This window comes from Callorhinus ursinus, unplaced genomic scaffold (assembly GCF_003265705.2).
Source record: "Callorhinus ursinus isolate GAN/ISIS: 27379988/994484 unplaced genomic scaffold, GSC_fseal_2.0 scaffold5, whole genome shotgun sequence".
In the NCBI taxonomy this organism is placed as follows: Eukaryota; Metazoa; Chordata; class Mammalia; order Carnivora; family Otariidae; genus Callorhinus; species Callorhinus ursinus.
In genome coordinates, this window is record NW_027397067.1 from 15,271,246 (window position 1) to 15,299,213 (window position 27,968).

Below are 27,968 nucleotides of genomic sequence, written 5' to 3' on the forward strand. Positions count from 1 at the left end.
TAGTTTAGATGGGAGCAGAGAGGTACAATCAAGTGAGACCTCTTGATTTTTTTTCAGATCTTGGGGACACTTGATTTCATTTTGAAAGACATCTCTCTGTGAGAAAATAATTACCCAAAATATCTGAGTTTACAGAAATATTAAATTAGGAAATATTGATAATAATTTAGATTGCATGGCAAATTCATAGTTTAAATTGTTTCAATAAACCTGTAAAGCAATCCCGTGGAAAAGAAAGGATGAGACCACCGACATTCAGACAGGGACTCACTAAGGGTCATGGGTAGTAAGTAGCAAAGGTGGAACTTGAATCCATGTCTTCTCCCTATAAATTCTGTGCTCTTTCCATTAATTTTGTAATACAGTATTTGAAGTTGTAAAAGCATTCACCAGTGGTTTTTCTTTAAATCGTCATTGATCTCAATACATATAAAAGTGTTCAATTTTTTTTAAAGCAAAACCAACCCATTTTATCTAAATTTCCAGGAATGTATATCTTGAATACATTGCAGTTTACTTCTAGAGACTATACCTGTGGCTGCTAGAGAATGGGAAACAGTTTCAGATGGGCTGTCCCATACACTTCTCATTGGCCCAGAAGAAGCAAGTGACGGGATGGCTCTTTATTGGCAGGGGACTCTCTAAATTTCCACCTTTGGAAGCCAGGCTAAAAACAGCAGCAGCATTATGGGGGAAAGTGACAATAGTCTGCCCCGGAGATAAGCTCCTACAGAGAAATACTATGGTGTCATTAAATAATCATGTTGTTGACTTTTGTCTTGGGGGGAGGGTGGTTTAGAAAGCCTTTGACTAATCCTCTGTCCCTTCTGTCATATTTCTGTGATTAATGTTTTATGACGGGGGCTCAGTTCTATGAATCACAATCGACAATATGTGTGTACTTATTAATCATTATTTAAATCAATTATTAGGTAACAGATAATGGAGTGGAGGACTGCCCTTTATATAAGTAGACGATGCTGATTATCCAAGTTGATGACATGTGTATGGCTCATTTGTTATCATTGATTATTTGTAGTTCAGTTAAGGGACAAGTCACTGAACGTGGACTTTAAGCTCAAAGTTAAAAACCCAGCTTCACCACTTTATCAGGGACCGGACACCAGGTCGGTTTTTAAACTTTCTAGGCTTTAGGTTCATCATCAATAAAATGGGGTTAATGAAGCTTATAAAATACTTTTCAAGATGAGATTAGGTTACAAATATGAAATAAAGTAATGCAGGGTTTTTTTTTTTCTTTTTGCCTCTTTGTTTCATTTATATGGGAGATGAACAGACCAGATCAGAGGTAGAATTAGTGACCAAGGAATGGCATGGATGAGGGTAGACCAAGAAAGAATGCTATCAACTCCCTTGGTCAGCATCTAGATTTTTGGACTCAGATCCCAGGATAAAGGTCACGTGCACATGGATGTCCTGGTCTTCTCCTCACCTGTGACCTTCCATGTTGCCCCTTGATTACATTCTCTTTAGCAGGAGTTAAAAGTTTTGATTAGAAATGAAAAGTTGAACCTACGATTTTCGGCCTGAGGCCTTCTTAATTTATCTTAATGCCGTGTGTCCCTAACTCTCTTGTTTGTTAAATTCACCCAGAGCGTTCTTCAGAAAATTGAAGTCCGTGAGTGCAACTTTGCATGTGAGCACAATGTAACTGCTTCATCATGGTAAGAAATACTTGCAAGAAAAAGTGGAGGTTTTTATTAAAGAGCACAGGTTTCCCCTCTTCTCCCTGGAAGTTCGCTAGGATGATCTGAAGCTACAGATAGACATATTCATTTCCAATGACGATAACTTAGGGGAATGTTAAATGGCATCCCACCTTGTCTTATCTCATCTTAAATATTAACTGTAGCAGATAGCAATGGTGATGAGTTATAAGTAGTTTGGGGATTGAAATCAAGGACATATAGGCCAAGAAAGGTGGACCTTTCTGAGTGTGCGTGATCACACTTTGCTGTCCTCTTATTTCAGCTAATTTGTTTTATTTTCACTTTAGAAGTCTCTTGCATGTTGATTGTCATCTGTCTTTCTTAGATTCCTTTACAGAAAAGAGAAAATGTTCTTAAACCTTTTTATACATAGAAAAACATTACCTTTGACAGCCAGGTGTCTTATGAGCGCATTTTGATTTGCTGCTAAGAAGTATGGGCCATGGCTATTAAATTAGTTCATTCTGAGGCTGGATATATGTCAGCATTTCATGCATCGATTCTTACAAAAGATTAGAAGATGTACTAAAGATTGCAGCTTTTCTTCAAGATTAAAATCTTTCTGATAATTTTTTAATGAGAAAAAACATTAGGGGTCAGTCTAGCATTTAAAATAGCATGCGATTGTCGCAACATGTGACCCGTACTTGTTTATGGTGTCAAAACCTTTGCCAGGGTTGCTGTTATGTATCATGAACTTGTATATATGTGAAGGAGCTATACACTGTGAGTAGCTTTTGAGACCAAAAGTATAAGTATAATGTAAGACAGGAATATATTTCCTGAACTTCAGTAACGATTCGCTTTGCTTTTCATAACTTAAATTGTTACCACTTGGTATTTACAAAGCAGATTTTTAAAAATTCCACAGGGCCATCTGAGGCAGCTCTTCGGTTAGAGTAGTCAGAAGGAAAGCCCGTGATACATCGCAGTGCTCTTCCCAGGTCACAGGTGTGGGAGATGAGGTTCACAAATGGTGAGAGAGAAGATGTGCCCTTGGGGCCAAAAGGGTGACCAGCAAGGGCACTGGCCAATGGGGGTCTTAAAAGATGTGGAGGAGGCCCCACCTCCGGAGTGTGAAAATCTGCCTGCCTATCCCCCATCGTGCTCAGAGCCTTTTTAAGGGTTTAAGCTTAGCCCATGGAACCATGAACATCTGGCTCTTTTTTTCCACCCTACTGAAACAGCTCCAGTCCATGTTCATCTGAGAGGAGGTTAGTATCACTAATCCAGCTGCATTCCCCCTGCATTTCTCAAGCGAGTCGATATAAAGAATATATGAAATAGAAACACTCTGACCACTCGTGAATGTTACCAATAACTATTTTCTCTCCAGGTTGTCTAATCAAGTTCACCCAATCTTTAACCCTGCCCTATGTTACATTTTGGGTACATTCACAAATGGTGATTTTTTTCTACGGGTTGGTTTGTGCTACCTCAGTGTACGGAGAAACTGAACACTTCAACCCTTCCATAGTGACAGGTGATGTGCACGACTGTTTGCTGACGGTGATTTGGAATATTGATGCTTTAGAAAAAGAACTACATCGAACAGGCAATCTGCATAGCTCACAAACTACACAACGAGCATTTGATATAAATAAAGTGTCAACCGGGCGCTGCAGCTTTGTGCAGAATCATTTTCAAATTTTCCTTTTTGAATTATTAAATAGACCATGTCAGAACAACTTTGATTATTATCCAATCCATATGCTTCAACACCAACCTTTTATGTAATATCAAGTGACTGCAGTGATCAATTGGACCAATCACGAATGCGCCCTCGTTCTGGAAAGGATTCAAGCACTTGGCCACGCTGCAGCATCTTATGCAGATATGCAAACACCCGCTGCATTGCTTAGAGAGGCGGCCACAGCAGGATCTGCCTTCAGGAATGTGTGGAGGCTGCGAAAGTATATTTAGTTCCTTATCGAGAACTTTAAGCATAAGTCCATCTTTTTGCCATTTGAAGACTGTTTACGTAGGCTAGCTGGAGCACAATTATCTGGAGCACAATTATCTGGCAAAGCATCTCCACAGCAGAATATGTACCTAACCTATATTGTAAATAAAATGTGATAATGCATATTTCTGAAAACTGTAGCATAAAAAAATCAAATGCTGTTTGTGATGTTTTAAGAAATACAGTATCTGCTGGAAGCAGAGACTGAGATATGCAGGCATGTAGCCACGTGTAATTTATAAAATGTGATAAAATGATAATCTCTCACCTACACTAATACACAGTTTATCTAGATAAATAACTCTTGGAATGAATACTGTGGATGCCTTTAGGGTTTTAGGCATTTAATTAAAATGGAACAAAAATATTAGCTGTCAGCTTTGGGATTTTTAGCATCTTCTCTTGAAAAGGATATTCTTTAGTCTGAGAACAGATTTGTGACATTCACTGGGAATAGATGTGAGGTGGTATTTTTCTAATCCTCGTGAAAAAAGAGCCTCCAAATGCACGGTATAGAAATCTTAAGATGCAACGGTTTCCCGAGGATGCCTCTGTTTCCCAGTGCAGCTCCCTCCCAGGGCCTGGGATGGACGGAGGGAGGAATTCAGGGAGCCTCCGATAATTGCCAGTGATTGGAGGCAGCCCTGTGGCTCGGGCACTTTCGCCATCGTGCTAGTGCATCGCCATCACTCACAATGACTGCGGAAGCAGAGGGCTTTCTTCCTATTGCCTGTGTGTGATTTTGACGTTGGACACAGGGAGGCAGGGCAAAGCAGTGGCAGAGACCAAGCACAGGGAAGAGCCAGTGGAGGCCCTGGAGCAAACTGCCTTCCAGAATGCAGAGATTATAGGAGGCTCCACTGCTGCCCGCTTAACCCTAAAGATACATCCTAAGCTGCAGTGCAAGAGACTCGTTCAGAAATGACTCCTTTTAATTGTTCCATTGTCTACTGAACATTGATTTGGGTTTTCTTTGAGTCAGTTTTTCCGGGAGAACACTGGCTACCTTTATGTGATAAAAACTCTGTCTCTTTAAATACATAGATTGCACACTGTGTATACATATCATGTGTATTTCTTTTGTTTATTTTTGCCCTATCTTACAGGATTTGGAATACAAAGAAAGAAAAGAAAAGCCTTCCATTGTAATGCAGTGGTGCCCTATTGTCGAACAAATTAATCTGGATATTTGTCCACAATTTTGATAATAGATGACATGCTGACAAAGCATGAAATTATTACTATAAATGAATGTGGTGTGAGATTTCTGTTTTTTTCACATAGTAGATGCAGTGTTTCGGTAACATGGTTTAAAGGTTTTATTGCATGTGTGTAGATTTTCAGCACTCTTGAGAGAGATAAGAAATGGTCTAAACACTTGAGAAAAAAATAATTTGAGTAAGGAGTTAGATTTTTTAAATTACTTATAGTTCTTGCTTGGAATATTCATTTTTCGCTGTGATTTTACTTTTGGATCTGGAAAGTGGACTATATCCTAATAAAATAACGATTGTTAAGGGACTTACTATAGTTCGTGAAATAATTTCACAGATCTGGAACAAAGATGCTGTTCAAAATGGGCAAACGTGTGATATGTTGATAATAAGTAACAGACTAAAGGTAGTAGGTCAGAGGTGTGTGTGTGTGTGTGTGTGTGTGTGTGTGTGCGCGCGTGCACGCGTGCGCTCCCTGTCTCATCATACCTGGAGACTCATACAAGAGTTACAATCAAAATCAAAATATAACCCTTGTAATTCAAGTAGAAGAGAAATTTAGACAGTCAGTTGGTAACAATCCAAATCAATAAGCACATTGTTTTTTTCCTCCAGGTACGTTTTAGCCATCAGTGTTGACAAACACTAGCCCCAAAAGGTGTATTTCAACATTTCAAAATCATTTTGGGGGGAAAATGGGGGTGGGGATACTATTCTATATATTTTCCTCATGGGCAATGGAAATAAGCTCTTATGATTCCATACTCTTTTAGCCTTCCTCCCCTCCCCCCCTTCATTTGATCACATTATTCACACAAAGAACCAATGAGCCGTATGCCATTACCTTAAAATCCTATATTAATGAGACAGCTACAGTTTTTAATCATTTGAGTTAAGCCTTGAATATTCTGTTTGTTAATATAGTGCATCCATTTAAAATGAGGACAAGCATTTTATTGTAATATTTTATTTGCAAATAATGAATAAAATACTGATTTTTCTCTTTGTAAAGTTGTTAAACATTCTTAAGAAAGCATTTTATTTTTGAGGAGTTAATTTTATCTCTAAAATCATGGGTAAAAAAAAAAGATATTTCCTACAGAGTCAGAGAGATAAGGGCCCTGGTACTTCTTTTTTCTTGCAAAATTTTGGGGTGGAAATAAATACATATACAAACTGTGTAGTGAGCCAACCTTGGTTTACTTCACAAAAATGAAAAGCATTTGAGATAGCACTTAAATGATACCTAAACAACGTATACTTATTATCTTCTGGACATATAATTGTGTGAACAAAGGAAGAATTTTTTTGTTTTTGCTTAATCTTACATTACTTTGCTTTTGTTTATGAAATGGCTTAGAAAAACACTTGAGATAAAGTTCATATAGCACCGTAATTTAACTTTTTTTTTCTTTTTAGCCAATAACTGTTCTCTGACTTAAAACATGACATCCAGGCCACCTTGATTCCACGGATGTCAACATCATAAGAATTAGAAAATGGTCTCACCTTTTACAATTCCTGTATAAAAAGGCAGCAGCGTATTTAACCTCTTGAAAGTTGCCAAACCATTTATCTGTGGGCTATTATTATTTTTCTTTTATAATGTTTTTCCTATTTGATGAAAAACCTAATATGTTGGGATGCTAGTCAAAAAAGAGGCTAAGCTATTGGATTTTGAATGCTTCTTAACAAATACACAGTGAGCTATAATATATTGATTTTGAATAGGAGGAAAAGTGTTTCAAAAATGTAATTTGGTACTGTTTTCCTAATACGAATTACATTCACAAATGAAAATCATGAGCAAAATTTAGGAAAAATTAAAAGGAATTTACATACGTGGAGTTTTCATGGCTAATAAAAAATACCAGAGAATTTAATGGATGCATCACATCCATATCACTGAACCTATACCTTAAAAACAAACATGAAGACACAGAGGGAATTTTCCTTGACTTGTGTTTCTCACATCTCAGCAGCTACTTAATTTAGGTTTTTTTTTTCAGTGTTCATGTAGAAGCCACTGCACTGGCATTTTTAAGAACTTTGGGGTCTGCCTAAAGCTAAGTCACAGTATCTGGGTGGGTGGCAATGTTACTTCATTTTTAATCCCTCTGAGATTACGGACAACATAGACCTGAGAAGCTGTTTGGGAACACCAGGCTCCTATTGTAGCTTCACTTGAAAAATTCAGCTGACCGCATGAGTTTATTCTAACCAGAATATACAGAGTTACCCCCTCTCTCCCGCTCTTGTCTTCACCTCCCCTCTTAGCCACATACAGATGCCCTCTTACTTGGAACCTTTGAGTCGACTTCTTTTTTCTTATCATAATGATGATTTCTGCATAAATAATCAATCAGTCAATCAAGCATTTCATCCTATTAACCTGCCAGGGCTGACCAAACCACGAAATTTTGCTAAGAATCATCAGATCTGATGCATTCTACTGTAGAAGCAAATATATTTTTCCTCAAGTAGTTATTAGATACTTTATTTTAGATACTGCCTTTTTTTTTTTTTTTTTTTTTTTTAGCAACAGAATCTAAGCAGCCTGATTGGAATTTCAAATGATCGTCACACTGAATTTGAAAGTCTGTCTTAACACAGAATGTAGCATTTTTCTTATATTTTAACCAAATAGAGGCAAGAAAGTCCTTTTTATCTTTTTCTAGCCGAACGTATCCTCAATATTATTAATTCAAATAGAAAAAAAGATCATTCCACATCTTTGACTATTTAATAAGATTTTTCAGTCTTTTGCTAGGTTATCAATTGCTGCTTCTCTCAATATTAAGTACACCAATTTTCCTCACTTCCTGATTTGGTTTGTTCTTAAGGGATATAAAATCCATGTTGTCACTTGCTAGAGCACGCAAAAGCCAGTTTGTTAGAAAACAAAGTGTTGCACTGTTTGTTTGTTTATTTATTTGTAAGAACATGAGTCTGAGTTATCCCGTGCTTCCTGTTGCCTGTTTGCCTTTGCTTAGTTTTCCTCTCTTTACACGCGGAGAAGCAAACACCGTCCCTGTCAAAGGATAAATGAGGCAGAATTGGTGACGTGTGTGTTTGTCAACATAAGCAAGATCAAATGATTGCTCAGCAGGAAGAAGCCACGGGAAAGCCAATGATTTTTGACTAATTAGCAAAATAATAATAATGTCTTCCTAATGATTACCTTGCACTGGGTTGTGGCCTTTTATCAGACAGAGATACTCCATCAGTGCAAACTGGTGTTTTGAAGACAAATTAGCAATTTTATTTGAGATCATGGATGTGGAGCATTTTTGAGAAATCTTTTGAAACATCCCTTCCTTCTAGATCACTTGAGCGATGGAGAATGAGAACTAAGTCATATTTTTTTTGTGTCCCATTGTCCTGTCACCAGTGAGCACTTCAGCTAATACTTTATAAGAAGCAGCAACGTGTATTTTTCAGGACCATTTAAAATACAATTTCATTCTATCCTTTCAGGGAATTTTGCCAGAAGTGTTCATGAGGAGTAACTTGATTGAAAATAACAATGTTAACAAGATTTTTTTTTCTGTTGCCACACGCTAGCTGAAGTTGTAGTGTCCATTATCATGCGTAGCCTTATTTTAAGTAATCTTTTATGAAACTTCAAGAAGAAATTCAGGTAGACCTAAATTCTTAGTCCTGGAAAATGTCGCTGGAGCTGACATTTTCTGTGAAGTTCAGTAGTCAACCACTATTTATAGGAAACGGCAAAGACAGGAGCATCTCTCAGGTCGCAGGGCGTGTGCTGAGCTCTGTGGATTATCTTGCCTGAGACATATTCACAGGATTCCTGGCTCAGGACAAAGCTACATACTTCTCACTTTCCTGGGTGCCAGATTTACACCTTAAAAATAGAGATCAAGGATGAGTGAGCTTGGAACCAAGGGAATATTGTCTAGGAGAAGTTAGTTTGTCATATGGTGTCTAGGTTGGGAAATGCTGTGTGGACCTTGCTGATTTGGGCATTAAAACTGGTTGAATTGTATTAGATTTTCCCAAGAGAGCTGATTAAACTTTCAAATGATCATGGGGAAAAGTATCTCATCAAAATAAAAAGCAGACATGATGATAAAGTTATGGGGTTTTTTTTGGACCAGCAAGCTACCTGTTTGGTTTTTAAAAATGTTTACCCTTTAAAATAATAGATTGCTCTCTTTCAGTTTTTTTCTATTGTGATCATTTAACTGACGTATAGATTTAAATAACAAAACAACTTCTCCCACCCCATTTTCTTTCTATCCAAATCACCAAGTAAGAAGTTTTATGGTTGGGTAAGCGTTGTTGTGTTTATAGCAGCTAATACAAGGCCCATGGTTACCTTTCCTTTATTTTTACTTTTTCGCACCTTAAGCCTGCTTGGAAGTTCTTCTGACATCCTTCTCTCCACCAGGATGAGAGCAACCTGAAAAAAGCATCTGTCCTTTGTCTTACCCAGGACAGATGACTAACAGGGAGAGACAGGGAATGAGGAGGTGACAGCAGTGATGGGGGATGTGGTAATGAGGGGGAGGGCAGGGGACTGGGTTAGCAAAAGACAAGAGCAGTGTTGATAATATGCTGAGGTGGGGTCAGGGGTCAGAAGATAGAGATCACTTTAATGAATCACGTGGCTGCCACCGCCAAACAGATACTCAGAGATTCTCTTAAGTCTCCATCAACCTCAGTGAATTCTTCTATGGCTCTCTAGTGCTGCACTCTCCAACAGAGTATCCACTAACCACGTGTGGCTATTGAGCACCTGAAATACGTCTAGTCAAAATCACATGCTTTAAGTAGAGCATACATACTGGATTTTAAGATTTAATGTTAAAAACATAAAATATCAGGGGTGCCTGAGTGGCTCAGTCGTTAAGCGTCTGCCTTTGCCTCAGGTCATGGTCCCAGGGTCCTGGGATCGAGCCCTGCATCGGGCTCCCTGCTCCGCGGGAAGCCTGCTTCTCCCTCTCCCGCTCCCCCTGCTTGTGTTCCCTCTCTGTGTCAAATAAATAAAATCTTTAAAAAAAAAAAACCCATAAAATATCACTAATAGTTTTTGTATCACTTACATGTTGAAATGGTAGTATTTAAGATACTTTTTTTTTTCTCTTTAAAAATGGCTACTAGGAAATTTAAAATTACATACTCCAAGCCACTATTCACCTGCCCTAATCATCCCAGGACCAGGTACCAGACAACTAGGGATAGACCCTATGCCCCAGAGCCCATGGAAATTGTTCAAATTAGCCGATTTTAAGGCTGCCTACCCTGCTTCTCCTACTCCTCCCTGTGCAAACCACAATAAAGGCTCTTGCGCACATTTTGCCCCCTTCTCTCGGCCACCTGACTGCCCTTGGTACTTCCCCATGTGGCCCCCCGCCCATGGAATGGCATGCTCCATCTTCTTGGGATCTGTGATTCAATGGCAGTAATTTTCTGATTTGTTGGCCTTGCCATACTTGAATAATAATAAAACCTACATGTTAAAACCCTTGCATACTATCTCTATGGGATAGTGCTGCCAGAGCTCGGTTTTCTTTTCTTTTTTTAAATTTATTTTATTATGTTATGTTAATCACCATACATTACACCATTAGTTTTTGATGGAGTGTTCCATGATTCATTGTTTGCGTATAACACCCAGTGCTCCATGCAGTACGTGCCCTCTTTAATACCCATCACCAGGCTAACCCATCCCCCCAACCCCCTCCCCTCTAGAACCCTCAGTTTGTTTCTCAGAGTCCATAGTCTCTCATGGTTTGTCTCCCCTTCCAACTTCCCCCCCTTCATTTTTCCCTTCCTACTATCTTCGTCTTCCTTTTTTTTTTTTTTTAACATATAATGTATTATTTGTTTCAGAGGTACAGGTCTGTGATTCAACAGTCTTACACAATTCACTGCCAGCGCTCTGTTTTCTCCAAGTGCGATCCACTGATCACTTAAAAATGTGGAGAATCACTTACAAAATTAAACATCCAGATTCCTGGGACCCCTTAGAACTAGCTCTAGTTCTGAAGCTTCTGAAGCATAGTATTAGTTCAATAATTCTTAGCTATTATTACTTTAACACCATAATAACAATAACAGTAATAATGATGATAATAAAGTGGTTTACTTCTGGTTTGAGACGATCATTTCTTCTTTGTTTATAGTTAGTTTTGTTACTATTGTGCAATATAATAAAATATATAACTCTATATGAGATGCAAGCTAGCATTTATTATTATTGGCCAAGCTCATGTTAAGTGTTTTATACATTATTTCATTGAATCCTTATGACAACCAATTGAGTGACAAAGTAATTTGCCCAGCTTGCCAGTGTTGGAGCATATATTTATTTCTGAATGATACGTAATTTGTGTATTTACTTAGCACTCTCAGGCCCAATACTCATTCGGAATGATATTAGAATGTATATGCACAATTTAAGAATTATCATGAAACAGGGGGGCGCCTGGGTGGCTCAGTTGGTTAAGTGCCTGCCTTCGGCTCAGGTCATGATCCTGGAGTCCCGGGATCGAGTCCCGCATCAGCCTCCCTGCTCAGCAGGGAGTCTGCTTCTCCCTCTGACCCTCTTCCCTCTCGTGCTCTCTCTCTCTCATTCTCTCTCTCAAAGAAATAAATAAAATCTTTAAAAAAAAGAATTATTATGAAACAAACACATATGTGGGCACAACCAGGCAGAGGACATGGCTCCTCTCTGATCGTGTTTCCCCTCTCTTGGTCAGAGGCAGCACGCCCTGACTTTTGTGGTCATCATCTAGTGGCTATTAAGACAAAGTCACTAGATATACTCTATTTTTTTTTCCTGTCCCTGAACATTTTCAATGATGTGCATTCTTTCTTTAAAAAAAACCCCTTAATATTCACTAGTATTAGCTAGCTAATGTTAACTAATATTTAACTAATATTTTTAGTAAGCATTAGGCTTACAGGAGGGTTGCAAAAATCATAGAGTTCCCATAGACCTCTCTTGCTTCTCCTGGCATTACTTTACCATACAACAACTATCCACCAAAAATTAACATGGGTAAGGGGACCTTTTTGACTTTCATCAGTTTCTTCACTGATGTCCTTCTTCTTTTTCTGTCCCAGGATCTTATCCAGGATCCCACAGGGCACTTAAGTTTCTATTTGGGGGGACATATTTTGAACCCATTTCTGTCTTACTACAAAATTCACAAGAGCAGTGTTTCAGGGAGATTAATTTTAAGGCAGCATGTGACATAGATTTTAGGGCAGAGAGCTAAAAGCAGGAATGTCAGGAGACTCTTGCTATATTATGACTGCTTGAGGCAGAGGAGGGCTATGGCAGTGAAGGGCCATCTACAGGTCTATTCCTTTATATAGCACACACTACCTTGGAACAATGTGTTCATCTGCCTCCCCTAGAAGCCCACAAGTTCCTTGAGGGCAGGGAGCACTAGAGCTAATTCATCTTGGTCTCTCCTTCAGGTACTAAGGAGAGTGACTGGCTATAGAAGTGATTTGGTGAAGGTCTGTCAAATAAATTAGTATGAATGAGAAACGTGAGCTGAGGGGGGAGCTAGGACCCACAAGAGGGATAAGCAAAGGTGAAGGGAGCAGAGGGAGAGCAAAACTAGAAGAGAGAGCCCTGATCAGCCAGGAGGGGGCCTTGGGGGAGACACACAGAAGATAAGGCATTGACAGCGGAAGACAAAGGGAAAAGCCAAGGGAGAGGAAGCGAGGAGATTTGAGGTATAAGCCGTTAAGGAGCAGTACTGTTTTCCCATCGTGCTGCTCACTCAGATTCGGTACATTATCATCCATCCCTTAACTTTAAAACCGGGCTTCCTTTATTCATTGCTGTTTTTCACAGCTCTCAGACCTTTCTTTATCATTTCCTCCCTCCTCCTTCCTGCACTCCTCCTTCGCAGGATGCTGCTAAGAAGAGTCTCCAGCCACAGCCGGGGTACGTCACGTGATGCCCATGCCTCGTTGTCACGGGGTCACTTCCGGTGCTCAGCCCTGCACAGCCCCTTCCCGCCTCAAGGCCTTTGCACTTGTTGAGGCAGCCCCTCTTCCTAAGATTCTCAGCTCCCGGGTTTTCATAGGGTTGACTTCTTCGAAGTTTTAACCCCACTCGCTTACCCTCTATCTTATTACGTTGTTTTATTGTCTTCAAAGTGCTTAAGGCTCTGGGAGTTTTCTTGTTTGCTTATTTGCTCACTTTGTTTTCATTTGTCGTCACCCACTAGAATACTAGCTCCAGGAGAGAAGGGGGTAACTTACCCCGAAACTTCCAGCCCCGGGAAGAGGACGAGAAGACTGAAGAGACCGACACATTGTTTTGCGCTTAGGCTCAACTCAGTCACGGGTGAGAAGCCGGCGGCGGCCACACCCCCTTAAAAACCTCACTGCTCCAAGCAACTCAAGAACTCTCAACACGCATTGCTTCTGCTTGGCTTTGTTTTTCAACGGGGCATCTATTCTAGGATCAAGGAGAGTAAGTGTTATGGGTCCCAGGTAAAATTAATTCAAAATAGTTCACTGAATGGGGATAAAGGTGAGGGAAGAGCAGCTTCCGAACTAAGATAAAATTTCAAGTAAATTTGATATCTCTCAGGCAAGTCAATGCTTCAATTTAACACTTTTCGAATGCCTGTTAAGTACCAGGTACTGTAGCAGAAATGGCAAATATTGAAAACAACAAATTTCTGTCCTCTAGGACCTTTTTGTGAAATGGAACAGTTGGAGAAGCAAATAACTGGTTGCAAAGCAATTCCTGAGAGCTCTAGAGAGGGCTAAGCTATGGAGGAGAGGACAGACCTTAAAGGCAACTCAATAGCCACTTCAACTATGCAAATTAACATTCTCAGACAATGCTTGAATGATGATAACAGGTGTTACGGGGGGGGGGGGGAGTGAATGTGGCAATACTGGGTTAACATTAACCAGTTGTCTCTAATGCAGGACTTAACAGTCTTTAACTTACTAATACGTATTGCTAATTTACGTGGGGGCGGGGACATTGGTAAGCGTCATTGCCTAAACTTGACCGCAGTGCCTTTTTCAAAGAGGATCTTGTAAAACTAGTTTCCACTGAAAAATTTTGAAATTTCTTCACAATACATTTGGCTTAAGAGTTCTAAAAAATAATTTCTTGATCTTCAGGGTTGAGGATTTCCCACTCGAAAATTTTAGGAATGGAACTGAGAACGCTCTTCATTCCTTTTTTTTTTTTTCCTCCATTATCTACTTAGGACTCCTTCAAGACTTGATGAAAGTCCCACATACGTGAGAGAGTTCATGGTCTAACTAGTGGAAGATGCCTGAGAGTTTTAAAAATTTTTTAGAAATTCTACCTGAAGGAATGATAAAAGATTAAACAAAAAAGCCTATCATACTAGTGTTTTGTGCCTTGTACTATTCCCTATGAAAAGCAATTAAGATTCCTTGAAGAAATGGCTGATTTCAGGGCTAGGGCACAGTAGCTACAGGATGAATTGGGACTGTCTTATTATCTAGAAAATAAGAAAGTGCCCACCCTCTGCTCCAAATAAATAAACTGGTGGGACATATTACAAGGACATGGGAACAACTCTTAAGTGACCCCTACTAACCACATCTAAGACAATCTGAGCACGAAAACAATTAGTACAGTAATAAGCCACTGAAAAATGAAAAAAAAATTGTAAGCTCACGTCAAAAAAATAAATAAACAAATGGAGGAAAAGGCAGGGTTCTTACTTATAGTAGACCCTCAAGTGCCTACTCATAAAAATGGAGGAAGTGCTGGAGTTAGAAAATCACTGTTTTGCACCCATCTTGCTAAAGATTGGATCAGACAAGAGTCATTGATCCAGAGGGAAATTTTGATGAAGCAAGATATTTATATGATATTAAGTGTCTTCTGCACAGATTGCTTGTAGTTGGAAGGGGGAAAAACAGTACCAACATAATACTAACTATATTATCGCTACATACTGAGTATTATTTATATATATTTATATACAATTTAATTTCTATATAATAAGCAACTGCATAGTAGCAATATATAATGGTGAAATCAGACAAACCTTGACTGGGTGATCCAAATTAACATCAGGGAAGGACAGATGGACATGATGTGCCTCCAGATGTGATAACTTGAGGACACAACATCACTTATGTATTATTCCAAACTGGAATGCATCAGCTGAATTTAATCATAAGGAAACATCACATAAACCCAAAATGAAGAATATCTCAATGTAAAAAAAAAGACTGTTTCCTTCAAACTTGTCATTGTCATAAAAGACAAAGAAAGGTTGTGGAAATGTTTTAGATTAAAGTAGGCTAAAGAGACATAATAATAAAATGCATTACTTGACTCTAGACTGAACCTTGCACAGGAGGGGGAAAATGCTCTTGAAGGACATTATTGGGTCACTTGACAAAATTGGAGTACAGACGGTAGATTAGAAAATAGTATCCATCAATGTTAATTTTACTGAGGTTCATAACTGTACTGTAGTTTATGTGAGAACATATCCTCTTCTTAAGAATTAGACACTGAAGTATATGGGGATAATGGGCCCTAACATATGCTGCTCATTCTCTAGAGTCAGGAAAAAAGTGATATATATCTGTATCTATAAATTTATATCCATCCATCCACCCACCCATCTATCCATCTACCTACTTACCCATCTCCCTACCTATTGTAACTATCTTGCTCAATCTATAGATCAATGGATCTACTGATCTATCTATATGTCTTCTATCATCTATCTATTTATCCATCTTTCTTTCTTTCTTTCTTTCTTTCTTTCTTTCTTTCTTTCTTTCTTTCTTTCTTTCTTTCTTTCTTTCTTCTTCCTTGTGCAAATGACAAAGAAATTGAGTAAAATTTTAATAGATGAATCATATACATGGTATAATGGTGTTCTTTGTACTATTCCTATTCTTTCAAGTTTTCTGTAAACTTAATATTATATCCAAATAATGAATTTTTACAAATTAACATAGCCCCAGATACAGTTTCTCTATGGCTTGGAATTAGTCTCATGGGCTCTGGAGTTATACACACCTGGTTCTAAGCTTGGCTTGACTACTTATAACTGCTGTGTTCTTGGATAGTCCCTTAACCTCTTTATGTTCCAGTCTCTTTATCTGTGAAATGGTAGTAATAAAAGGACCCTTCCTGAGGGTTATTATGTAGATTTAATGAGTTAATCCAAATTAAGTTTAGCACTGTACATAACACATAGCATTGTTCAGTAAGCGTTATTGTTATACGGTGAGTATTCAGTAGACTCTAGTTGATTGAAAGGATTCATGGTTGAACCAGCTCAAATACATTTAGAGAAAAGACACAAGATTGGACTAAACATGTTTCTGAAATCGCTCTCATTGTTATAATCCCTTATTTCTTTAAGTAATTCCTTGTATCTGATTTAGAAACCAAAAGATTGAATTTTTAATGATCTTTACTCTAGAGCAGTCTGTATTTATTAAAAAAAAAAATAAGAGGCTGACCCTATGGTCTAACTGTAAAGTATAGCTGATTTTCAGAAGAACCTTCAAATGAAACAAAATTGAACATCACATGCTCCTTCCCACCAAACAAGACATGATTTATTTCTGTCCAAATTTGGCCAATAGTTCCTATAAAAGAGTGAAACCATACTGCCACTCTGACAGCGACACTTTCTAAGTTCATATGTCTAGTTACACTGGCAAAAAACTGAGTTGCATGGCATCTGTTTTACTATTTTGTTTGGTTTTCTCATTTGAGGAACTGAGTCTTAGGTCAACTGAATGAAGATGTTCAATGTCACCCACTTAACAAGTGATGGAATTCAGACTCTCTCCTGGGTCTGGTGAGCTGCATTCATGTCAGTGCTTCCTTCCTCTTTGGCTCCTGAGCACCTTCAGCAAAACTGCCAAAATCAATTTCAGTTTTTTCCTACCAAGATCTTCCCAATCCTCCAACTCTTTTTTGCTCCAACCTTCTGTTTTGGCAACTTTGAAAATATTCTTCTGTATATGGAATGGAAAGAGATCATTTTGGAGTTTTGGAGTCAAGCAGAGCTGGATACAAAATCTGGTCCGTACCACATTCTTACTGCATGCCCTCAGCAGGCAAGGCAGAATAATATTCACGTTGAAAGTGTATCTCTGGGGTTGTGGGGTGGTGGTTTGGCACCTGGATGGCAGAGTCAGTTAAGTGGTGAACTCTTGGTTCCGGTTCAGATCATGATCTCAGTGTCATGAGATCGAGCCCTGTGGGGGCTCAGCACTCAGCCAGGAGTCTGTTTGAGATTCTCTCTCCGTCTCCCTCTGCCCTTCCTGCTGTTCATGCTCGCTCTCTCTCTCTCTCTAAAAAAAAAATAAATAAATCTTTAAAAAACAAAAGTGTGTCTCTGGGGTCAGATTTCTAGGATCTGAATCCTGCTTAGTGGGACCCCTTGGTTAGGCAAGTAATTTTACTTCTTTCTGTATCAGTTTTCTTATCTTTAAATGGGGATAATAGAGCTCACCCCATAGGATTGCAACAAAGTTTAAACAATATAATTATGTGAAATGCTTACAACAGTACCCATAGCATGGCAAGTACCTTTCCAAGTTTCAGTTTTCTTATAAAAAATTTGAGGATAAGCCTATTTCATATGTTTAACATAAAGATTAAATAAACTATTGCAAGTAAAAAAAAAAAAAGAACTCTGTACCTAGTTCATTAGTGACCATTCATTCATTCATTGAATATGTGTTTATGAACCTCCTCTGTTAATAAGGGCTGGACTTTCAGAGAAGACTCAGATATACGAGTCTCTGCTCTACTGATCTGTGGGGGGTGGGGGGAGTGAGTTGTTGTTATAAAAGATAAGGTTTGAGTATAGGCCTGATCTCTAAATGTTAGTAAAAGCGTGTTTTGTTTTTTCCTTATCTCCCATCCCCATTTTTAAGGCTATCTAATTTCCCTTTGATTTAGAGTTTAGAATCTCATTTTCTTTTCCACAAACAGTATTTAAATGTATCTAAGTCGGCATTTAGCTAATAAGGAAAATGAACATTTTGGGGGCATTTTGAAATTTGCAAAGGGCTTTCATGTACGGCTCCTCCTTTGGTCCTCCTCCAATGCTCTGAGGGACAGATGCAGGCCCATTATCTTCATGAAAGCTCCCACGGAAACATGTCTGCCACACATTCTTAGTGATTAGCAAAATAAAAGATTTTAAAGTAAAAATATTCCTGTCTCTTTTCTTCAAAAAGCAAACATTCTAGAAGAGGCAAGGACAAGAGCTGGAGGAGGAAAATTGGCAATTTTTTCTTTGCATAATTTTTCTGACAAAACAAAAAGATTTCTACATCATTTTTGATGACAAACTGTACCCATATCTTTGGAATTTTTGCAAATTTAGCATCAATCATGTACATTTTCCCGTCATTTTCATTGAAATTTCATTCTATTTATCTTGTTGGCAAAGTGAAAGGCAATTTTTGTTTGCTAACGTTGCCTTTTCCCTTGCTACATAAAAAAAAATGGCAATGCTGACAAGAGGGAGGCTTTTCTTTTCTCCTGCAGGGAAGCCCCCAGTGTGCTCATTTGTATGTACAGTCTATCATTACTATTTTAGCATATTTTCATTTTATTTATAGGTTTGAATCATTTATTATTCACTTGCAAACAGTTTGCCAAGGACTCTTAATTGGTATGTATAGCAATTAGAACTTTATTACTTAAATAGTTTGGGGGCCAGGAAAGGAAAGGTACCAAAATCAGCATATGCAATTTAGCTATAAAACACTACGTCTGACTTTTTATTTTATTTATGACAAGGATTTTGTTCTAATGCTTTGTAAGTAGCATGGCTGCTCTCTCTAGTTCTACGTAAATGAGATTCATGCCTAATGTGCCTCCAATTTTCACAAACAATCCCTCAAATACAGTTTTAACTTCCATTAAGGCTGTGTCTACCCATCATAAAATGAATGTTTGGGAAGGAATTACTGGTGCATGCAGGGTGTTAGTCTTTTAATAGGAGAGTCGGTTTGGGCCCTGCGAGCCTCTTCATCAAAACTTTCCTTTAGAGAAGTGGCTTTTGCCGTTTTTAGGGAGTATTTCCTGACAAAGTCACATCAAGTCCATTCCCCATCGATGGAACTTGAGCAATCCTTGCTGTAGACAAAATTTTACAAATTAGATGAGAAAGGACTTTTCATATAAATGTAATGGCTTGGAAATGTTTATTCAGTGTAGGCAGAGCATCTGTTTGTACCTTCTATCCCTCGGGAAGATTTCCGAAAGACTACAATGAATAAAACGGAGAAAGTTGGAAATTTATGGAAACCCCAAAACTATTCCAAGAATGATGAAAATTACTTTGTAAAGTTCTGATGAGTAAGTAGTTAGAAAGTATGCACAGACACACACAGATGAACACGCAATGACTATATCTCAAGGACATGAGTCAGACATTGTGCTAGGCCCTTTCACCTACAGTATCTCATTTAATCCCTACATAATTCCACTGAAAAAGGTATTATTATTATTATCCTATTTTTACAGGTGAGAGGGCAGATAACATACATGAAATAATCATAAAACTGATGAGTTAGATTGAATATAAAATAAACTGAGAGAAAGAATGAAGTTCGACAGGGGAAGAACAACTTATTTAATGAGGGTTGAAGATGTCAGGAAAGAGATTTTAAGTAAGACTTGACAAACAACTGCAACTCTAGAACCTACTCACTGTCCTAGAACAGCTCAGTTCTCCATCATTCCTGGAAACCTGGATATCTGTCTTCATCAGCCTCCATACTCCAACCCCTATGAATTGTAGTCTGTTTTCTACTAACCAGGACTGACTGAAAGATTTTCTGTGTGCACTTAAGGACAAGATTAAAAATCCATACTGAAACCTTAAGGGTTTTTTTTTTTTCCTTAGCACTGGGTTGGCTCTCATGTTAGGCTTCACTTTTAAGGGAGAGAGAGAGAAGCACATCAGGATGTGTCCTCTACATTTGTCTACATAACCCATCCCATCCTGTGGCTGCTGATGACCTAGGAATGGTTATGTTTGTGTACGGATGAGGAAAATGAGGTCCAAAGAGAGTAGGTAACTTACTTAAAGTCGGGTGGAAAGTAAGAGAAAAAACTTGGACGCAAGCCCAGGTCTGTCTTATGCCAGTGTTTGTGAACTTTCCATTAAGCTCTGTCAATAACCATTGGTGAGGGTCTGGGCGCCATACAATGAACCAAACAACCTGATCCTTACTGCCCGAGAGAGCAAATGTGGAGAAAATGACTGTGAAAACATGGATGGGCCCACGTGAGACCCTCTTTCAATGATGGTAGGGAAATAAAAAATTTTATTTGTACTTCAGTTAAGTTCTACTGTCATGTAGGATCAGTTCTAATGAGAGAGATTAAGGACACTGGAAATCAGTAATAAGTATGCTTCTTTCCATACCAAGATGATGTGATTGACTGTTGCAATGTGACAAGGACTTTGAGTTTGAAGACTGAAGCTCACATAACAGGTGGCATATTTTGGCAATAAGCAAGAGAACCACGGATAAATATTTATGGATATAGGACGGACAGTGTTATTGCCTGCTTAACATCCGTTCTCCTTTCTTCCTTTCCTCCACATTTTTTTCAGAATGGTGATGTATTTTGCCTCCCTGAATCTGAGGTAAATTGTAATTGATCAAAACCAATCACAACCATCATCTTCCTTGCTTTCCCAGCGTCCACGGCGTAAGGGGCAGCCATGAGAGTCAGTTCTGCCAATGGAATCTAAGAAGAAGTCTGTTCAGATTATTCCTGGGAAGGTTTTCCTTTTCTTATAAAAAAGAACAGACAGAGTTGGCATCACTTTTCACTCTATCCTTGTTTTGAGTGCAGTTGTGCAGCAATCTGAACTGTAAAAGGACAGAAATGTCCGGCTGGCCATCATGGAGCTGTTGAACACACATCAGAAACAGCTTGTCTTTCGACTTTTTGTTGATGTTGTTGTTGTTTTGTTTGTGGGAAAAACTCAACACTATTTTGTCCATTTCAGTACTTTGTTACTTGCAGCTAAGTACATTCCTAACTGGTAAAGGAGAGATTATACTTAAAATATCAACTACAGCCATTTAAATGAAAAAGTGATTAAAAACATTACATTAGGGAAATAATATTTGTGCTAATCTAACTGATCAGCTCATCCATCCCCAAACCTAAATTGGTTTAATATGGGTCACATAGTAATAATAATATGATAACTAAATGCAAGTCAGTAGATGCCACAGTGAATGAAAACTACTTATAAGTCTTAGGGAACTTATTTCAAATTTATTCTTTTCTATCTTTGAAATAAAATATGCTCTGAGTTGACTGTGTTCCTTTTCTCTTCTTTTATCATGGCATTTTATATATATGAAATATTTTTCATGCTAATTATCTGCAAACAAGAAAGGCACATCATCACAGTGAAATCAATCCTTTCTTGGTCCTACTCAAATTTAAATGTAGCCCAAAATGACACCTGACAGAAACATGCAGAGGTCATGCAGTTCTTGCTTATGAGAGACATTAATCAAACAAATGGCATTTGTCTAATTCAGCAATTTTATATCAGAAAATTTATCTTTTAAACCTTATGAAAAAGGAAGATTAAGTGAAAATAGATACATTTAGCATTAAAAAAGTAGAACTCTAGAGATCGAAGTTACTAAGTTATTATTTCAAAAATCGTGCTCTAAGATTGACAGGTCATTTTGAGTCTCCTACTTTTCCTACGCTTACATTTTTAGAAAAACTCTCTCCTTAGTTGTCTCTACTTCACTTTTTAAGATAACATTATTAATAGGTTAGTAGTTATGGTTTTTCCTACCATAGGTTAGTAGTTACGGTTTTTCCTACCAAGTATGGTTTGATACTTCTGAGAACACAAAATCACTTTGATAATTCTCAGAAGACAAATCATTGTGCAGCTTTCAAGGGGAAATGTCTCCAATTTGTTTTTGTTTTTGTTTTTCACTCAGAGAATGAAAAGGTTGTGAAAGGTTGCACTCCCCAACCACCTCTGTTGAGGGGATGATTTGTTATGTTCCCTCTTCAGTAATTTTTATTTTTATCTGTTTCTTTTTTCCCTTTAAATATCTAAATGAAGAAAATAAATGGTATTTTAGGAGTAAAGAAAAAGTGAATTTTGCTTAATCCAAAAGGCAGCCCAGGTGGCTAGACAAAGAGCCGGAATGTTTTCATACAATTTGAGTTCAGGGCATCAGTGAAATCACCCACTTCTCCAAAGAACAGCTTTCACCTGGGATGAATTTTGTTACTCAGACTGTGAATAACTTATTATACAGCCACATTTTTATTTTGCGAGTCCCTTGTATGTGCTAAGTCTTTTGTTGGTCTCTATTTAAAAAGGAGAGATAAGTAGCTGTCATCCAAAAATTTCCTTAGAATATTTTTTTTCAGGTTGGAATTGGACAAATTGAGGGACAGAAAAAGTTTTTCCAGTACCCATTCGTACACAGCAGCAGGTGGGTAGGTTCAAGTGAACATCAAACATGCACAGAAATCAAGTCAGAAAAGCTCCTTTATTTGGCTAAGTGAATTATCCCTAGGTTCATACATTAAAACGACACAGAGAAGCACTCCTTTCTATCTTTGCTAGCCTCAAAAGAGTAAAATATAGTTTTCCTTATAAAACACGTTTGACACTTCCCACAAAGTCTTCGAGTCCCCACAGTGAGGTCCTCACAGGGGGTTCACGAAGGATGAGATAACATAATTAAGTCTTAGGGAAGTGGGGTCCTTTAAAACTCGTATAGGATGAACAAATAGAGGTTGGGGTTCAAGCAAAAGGAAAACTCTGATTCTTTTCATTCAACTCCTTATTAAACCACAAAGAACTTTAATTCTCACTTTTACAGATCCTGTGGCCTAAAGGAAGAGGTGAGGTGGTAGCAGTTCTCAGAAAGATAAAAGTGTGTGTGTGTGTGTGTGTGTGTGTGCATATGTGTGCGCACATCTGCATATATGCACGTGTGTCGGTGTGTAGTGGGGAGGGCTGCTATCATTGTCCACTCAGCCCAGACTAAGATCTTTTTATCTTTATCTAAATGTGCTGGAGAATCAATGCATGGTTTAATAATATGGAAACCATTTCTATATTAAATATCTCCCTGGATTGGCTCTGACAGTCAAATTTGAAAATTCTTAAATAGGCAAATAGACTAAAGACCTTTTTTTAAAAAAAAAATATATATATATATACTCTATGTATATAGTATATATATGAATGTCCTAATTACCCAAAGAGCCATTTGGGGAAAAAAAAAAAAGTCTTGAATATGGTCCCAAACTAGAGTGTTTGACAACTCATTTTAACTATCTTTCAGATAAAGAATAAATTCAAAGATTCAGTCACTTGTGCTTACAGAAGAACATATGGCACATTCTGTTGGAGGACAGAGTAACCCTCAACATCCCAGCCAAATTTTAGTTAGAGTTATTACAGCCTCTTTATCTACGGCTCCCTGTAGTCTTCACTTCCCAAGTGACAGGGTTGGATGAAGAGATGATTGTGCATAAAGTGGTTTGTGATCTTCCTAAGGGAAAGACTTGATAAAACGTGGGCTCTTCTCAGGATCCAGCAGATGTGCAGACTGCAGCAAAAGCCCTGCTCGCTTGAACGCAGACAGCCATGAATCACGCACTGTCACAATGCAGGGGGCTGGTGTGGCTAGCAGGGCTGGGCACTTGGGAAGAAGGCAGTCGCTGGAGGGACTCACCATCTCTCCAGTCTCTCCATGCCTTTTGCTTGTTTGTTTGATTTCTTCCTTAAATCAGGCATGGAGTTTAGCTTGGAGTTGGAGCTGGAGCTGAGGGGGAGTTATCATAATCCAGGTATCTCTACTTCGTATTACTCACCCCAAATGAAAATACTAGGGTCCAGAGGAAAAAGCACAACGCTGATTTGGACTTGGGAAGCAGCAGCTTACTCACTTATTGGGTGAGACACAGGGAAGTGGCTCAGACCACGGCTGAGATTCATCCTTAGGAGCAAAGGAATTCCAGCCCAGAAACAAAGACCAGCACTGGGCAGCCTCTCACTGAGGGCTGTGTTGAGAGACCACTTCATAGGAAGGGGAAAGGAAGAGGCATGCCATCCGCCTGGGGGCACACTGGGCTTTTCTTCCCTTCCAGGCAGAAGGGGAGTCGGCTGTCCTCAATGACCTCAATGACATATCTTCCTTTAGGAATGTAGAGCTACCTGCCAGATCCAGGAAGTGACTCAGCTCTTAGGAGGTTTCTTCCAAGTTATACTTTCTGTATATTTGCATCCAGCACGTAACTGTTGGAGCACCTGCTGGGTGCCCAGGCTCTGTGCCGGAGGTGAGAGGCACACATGGATCTGCCCTCATGGAGCTTCCAACCCAGGCCAAGTACGCAGAGACACAGGGAGAGCAAGACCAGTGGAAGCCCCAGGCAGGGCGCAGGAACAAAAAGGCATACTTGAAGGGCACTCCAAGGAGGGCGTCTCATGGACCCTCACAGCATTGTGTAAACATCACTTTGGTTCCTTGCAGAGCCTCAGGCTTTGTGTCAGCATTTTTGAGAGCTAGCTGGAGCTTGGCATCAACCAGCACATCTGCTGCATTGCAGGAAGAGCTTGAGATTTTTGTAAAGCTGTTTCTTTAGGAAGATCACAGTCCTTGACTTCTGATTTCCACATAGGCTTTCAGGGTTGGAAGCAAAATCCTCCCTGTGCGTCAGCAAGCAGGCAGGAAATGAGATGCCCCACTCCTCCCCTGGCATAGGAGCAATAATGCATCGTGAGTTTCGGTTATAAAAAATAAAAGGAAGAAATCAAGATGATGCCGTAGATAATGCAATGTTCCACCATTTGAATGAGATTTGAAATATTCTTCAGGCCCGACTACAGAATAGTGTGACTCCCTAAAAGTGCAGATTCACATGACCCACGGTGGGACCCAGAGTCATGAAATTCCAATGCTGTTGTTGTTATTGTTTTTTTTTTTAATGTAATGAAATTTCATTAACATTTGTCAGAGTATTTAGTTTTATTGATGTTTGGGATTGAATTCTGGAGAAAGTTCTCATATTGGAGGTTGCCGTTACGGCTTTATCAGCTAATACTGCATGTGTATGTGTGCGCGTGCATGTTTTAATATATGTGATAGCAATAATGAAAAAGAGGAATGGAATGTTAATACACACCAGCTCCCAAGAGAGCGAGGAAGCACCGCAAATATACACAGTGGCATCAAAGCAACATTTCTTTTGAACTAAATAATGCAAATTAGGTTTACCTCTATCCGTCTCCCTTTTCATTGGAATTTATTTTCAAAGAAATGAAATGTGGGTTGTCCTTGTTTCCTTACTAAAAACTAGGCCTCACTAAACAAAACCAAGTTTTTGAGGCTGTCAACATTTCTTACAAATGATAACCTTTTTCGTAAGCATGTTAAATTAGAATGGAGAAGATCCTGGCTAATTTGAGTAGCTCGAGCTTCTGAGGGCTCGCATTATGCCTTTTCTTTGCTGTGGAAGCAAATGCGTACTGACTGTCTTCTCCCTTTTCTCATTCAGTTTTCATCATCACATCAGCTGTGGGTCCCGCACTCACCCTCACATTCTCTTTGTTGTGTTGTTTCCTGCAGGTTTGGCTTCTTTTCCCGCCCCTTCTCTGGTCTTCCTTTGCCTATTCTCCACGAGTTTATTTTCCATTTGGAATCTATTTTATCCCTGCTACGGGAGTTATCGATCCTCTGTCATATAGACCACCTGCTTCCTGGTGTCCCCTCTTGACTGTCCCACATTGCATGTAGGTCACTTTTGATTATTCCAATGTTGACTGCGGTTTTCCCAGCTGATGCCATATAGCCTTCCCGTATATCATCAAGAGCATCCAGAAGGCCCCCTGGCCTTTTGCTTTAGCCAGATAATTCACCCAGAGACTTGGACGGAAAAACAAAAAGCAGCCACATTTTCTTATTCATGGAAACATAACTTGTGGCTGAGGATGAGGAATAGAAAAGAGAATAACAGGTAAACATGGCTTTTGCACATTACCAAAGAGAGAGAAAAGCCGATATATTTTCAGGGTCTCACATACATACAGCCATTTGTGTGGACATGCCGATAGCAAGGGCTTTGATGGATAGCTCTCCACTCCCCCACTCCCCATCCAGACTTGCATGCCATTGAAGAACTGGGCTGCTATCATTCTTCTCTCAGGTCGAGAGGCCAGGCAACCACAAGCGTCATTAAAAATGTAGGGTTATTTCAGGAAGGTGTAAAGTATGCTAAATCCGATGAAATACATTTTTAGACAGATCTAGTCTGGAGAATGATGCCTTTGATTAAGGAAACTTGGTAAAAATCATCTTGCTACTCAGAAAAATCATTTAAGGTAAAATAAATCAAGAGCACAGATATTTAATGGGTTTAATTAGTCACTTTGAAGTCATGGGAGCAGCTATACAAGTGTACCTTCCCAAGTATAGAGGGGGTGAGACATTCTCTCCTTCTTCGTGTCCACTTTCTTTTCAAGAAAGCTAGTATTCATGCTTCCATGCCAGGCAGCTCCTGACGTAATAAGAGAGGGTGAGCAAGAGATGTATACTTGCCCATTCCTCCTTGGGCTCCTTGAACCAAGTTTCCTCTTCTCCTAATGGCAGAGTGAATGTATCTATGTAACACAAAACATCCCTCCCAATGCCCAAGAGCTCATCATACATTACAAAGAGCAGTGGCTTTGTCTCTGTGGAGCTACTCTGCATCTCCTTCCACGCTATAACCTTGAGAGACATGGCATAGGGCAGAGAGTTCTTCATGCTTTCCTTTTATGTGCCCCTTGTTCTCTCACACGGGATCAAATGATGTTAAGCTGCCAACCCACAAACTCTTAATGATTCCCTGGTCAGGGAAGTGCATAATATGAAAGATGAAAGCTGACAGGAGGAAGGGTAGGGAAACAACAAACATCTTTCCTTCAGCTATCCCAGGCAGAGCATAATGTGCTGATTTGAAGTTCAATACACTTATTTCTTATTTATTTATTTATTTACTTACTTACTTACTTACTTACTTATTTATTTAGAGGGGCAGAGGGAGAGAGAATCTCAAGCAGACTCCACGCTGGAATGGTGTATGGAGCCCTATGTGGGGCTCGATCCCACAACCCTGAGATCATGACCCCAGCAAAAATAAAGTTGGACACTTCATCGACTGAGCCACCCAGGCTCTCCTCAACATGTCTATTTCTTGCTTCATGGCTGCCTATTCAGCCTCTTCATTTCGGCCTTTCTGGAAGAGGGGGGATGTAAGAATTATATACTTCAATGTGTTGTTTTTTTAATGGTTAGGAGATTTGGGGACATTGCAGGTAGAATAAAACTCTCCTGAAAAAATTAATGATAACAACAAAAGTTTTGGAAGGCAGCTATGCTAACCACTATACCACCAACGCAACAACAAAAGTTTTGAATAGGACTAGATCAGATACTGTGCCTTTAAGAGTCTCACGAATGTTTGCATTGAAAATAAAAGCCTTTGAAACCACAGGTTTTATTCCAGTTTATGGAAAGTGTTGATCCAAACTGGTATCTTCTTGATAATTCTCAGACATGAAAAAATCATTTTAAAGCTCAAGTTAAATGGTTTGTATATAATACACTGTCCCTTGAATAACTCTGCTTGAATTAATTTCAACCAAGAGCATTGCCAGTTATAAACAGAACTGATGTTTTCAATACCCAAATTCTCTCAGAAATATAGGTCTTTTGATAAAGCAAGAAATGACATGTCATTTCCGCTTTTAAAGGCTTACATAAATCCCACTTTGTTATTCTGTGGATTTTCCCTTTGTCTAACACACTTGTAGAAGCTTAGGCAATACCTACAGCCATGGAGCATAATGATTGCAGTCAAGTGTCTAATAGGTGTTTTCCTTTGTTCTGGTTTCAAGCTAAGTCTCTGCCATGGTCCATGTCCTTGTATTTAAATCACTGACTTAGTAGCTGCCGAGCCACAAGAGATGCCACTGGGGAGAAGCAAAAGACAAAACACTGTAAAACTTGAAGCTG

The 27,968-nt window shown here is 39.0% G+C and overlaps 1 long non-coding RNA gene across 2 annotated transcripts; it reads left to right on the forward strand.

Annotated features, from left to right (window-relative positions):
- Positions 1 to 1,610: 1,610 nt before the first annotated feature.
- On the forward strand, positions 1,611 to 21,231 carry LOC141372724 (uncharacterized). Of its 2 annotated transcripts, XR_012378125.1 has the most exons (5): positions 1,611 to 1,685; positions 2,602 to 2,944; positions 13,124 to 13,242; positions 18,510 to 18,562; positions 20,519 to 21,231. It is a non-coding gene; the product is annotated as an uncharacterized lncRNA (long non-coding RNA). The 2 variants fall into 2 exon arrangements; XR_012378124.1 differs by lacking the exon at positions 2,602 to 2,944.
- Positions 21,232 to 27,968: the final 6,737 nt, after the last annotated feature.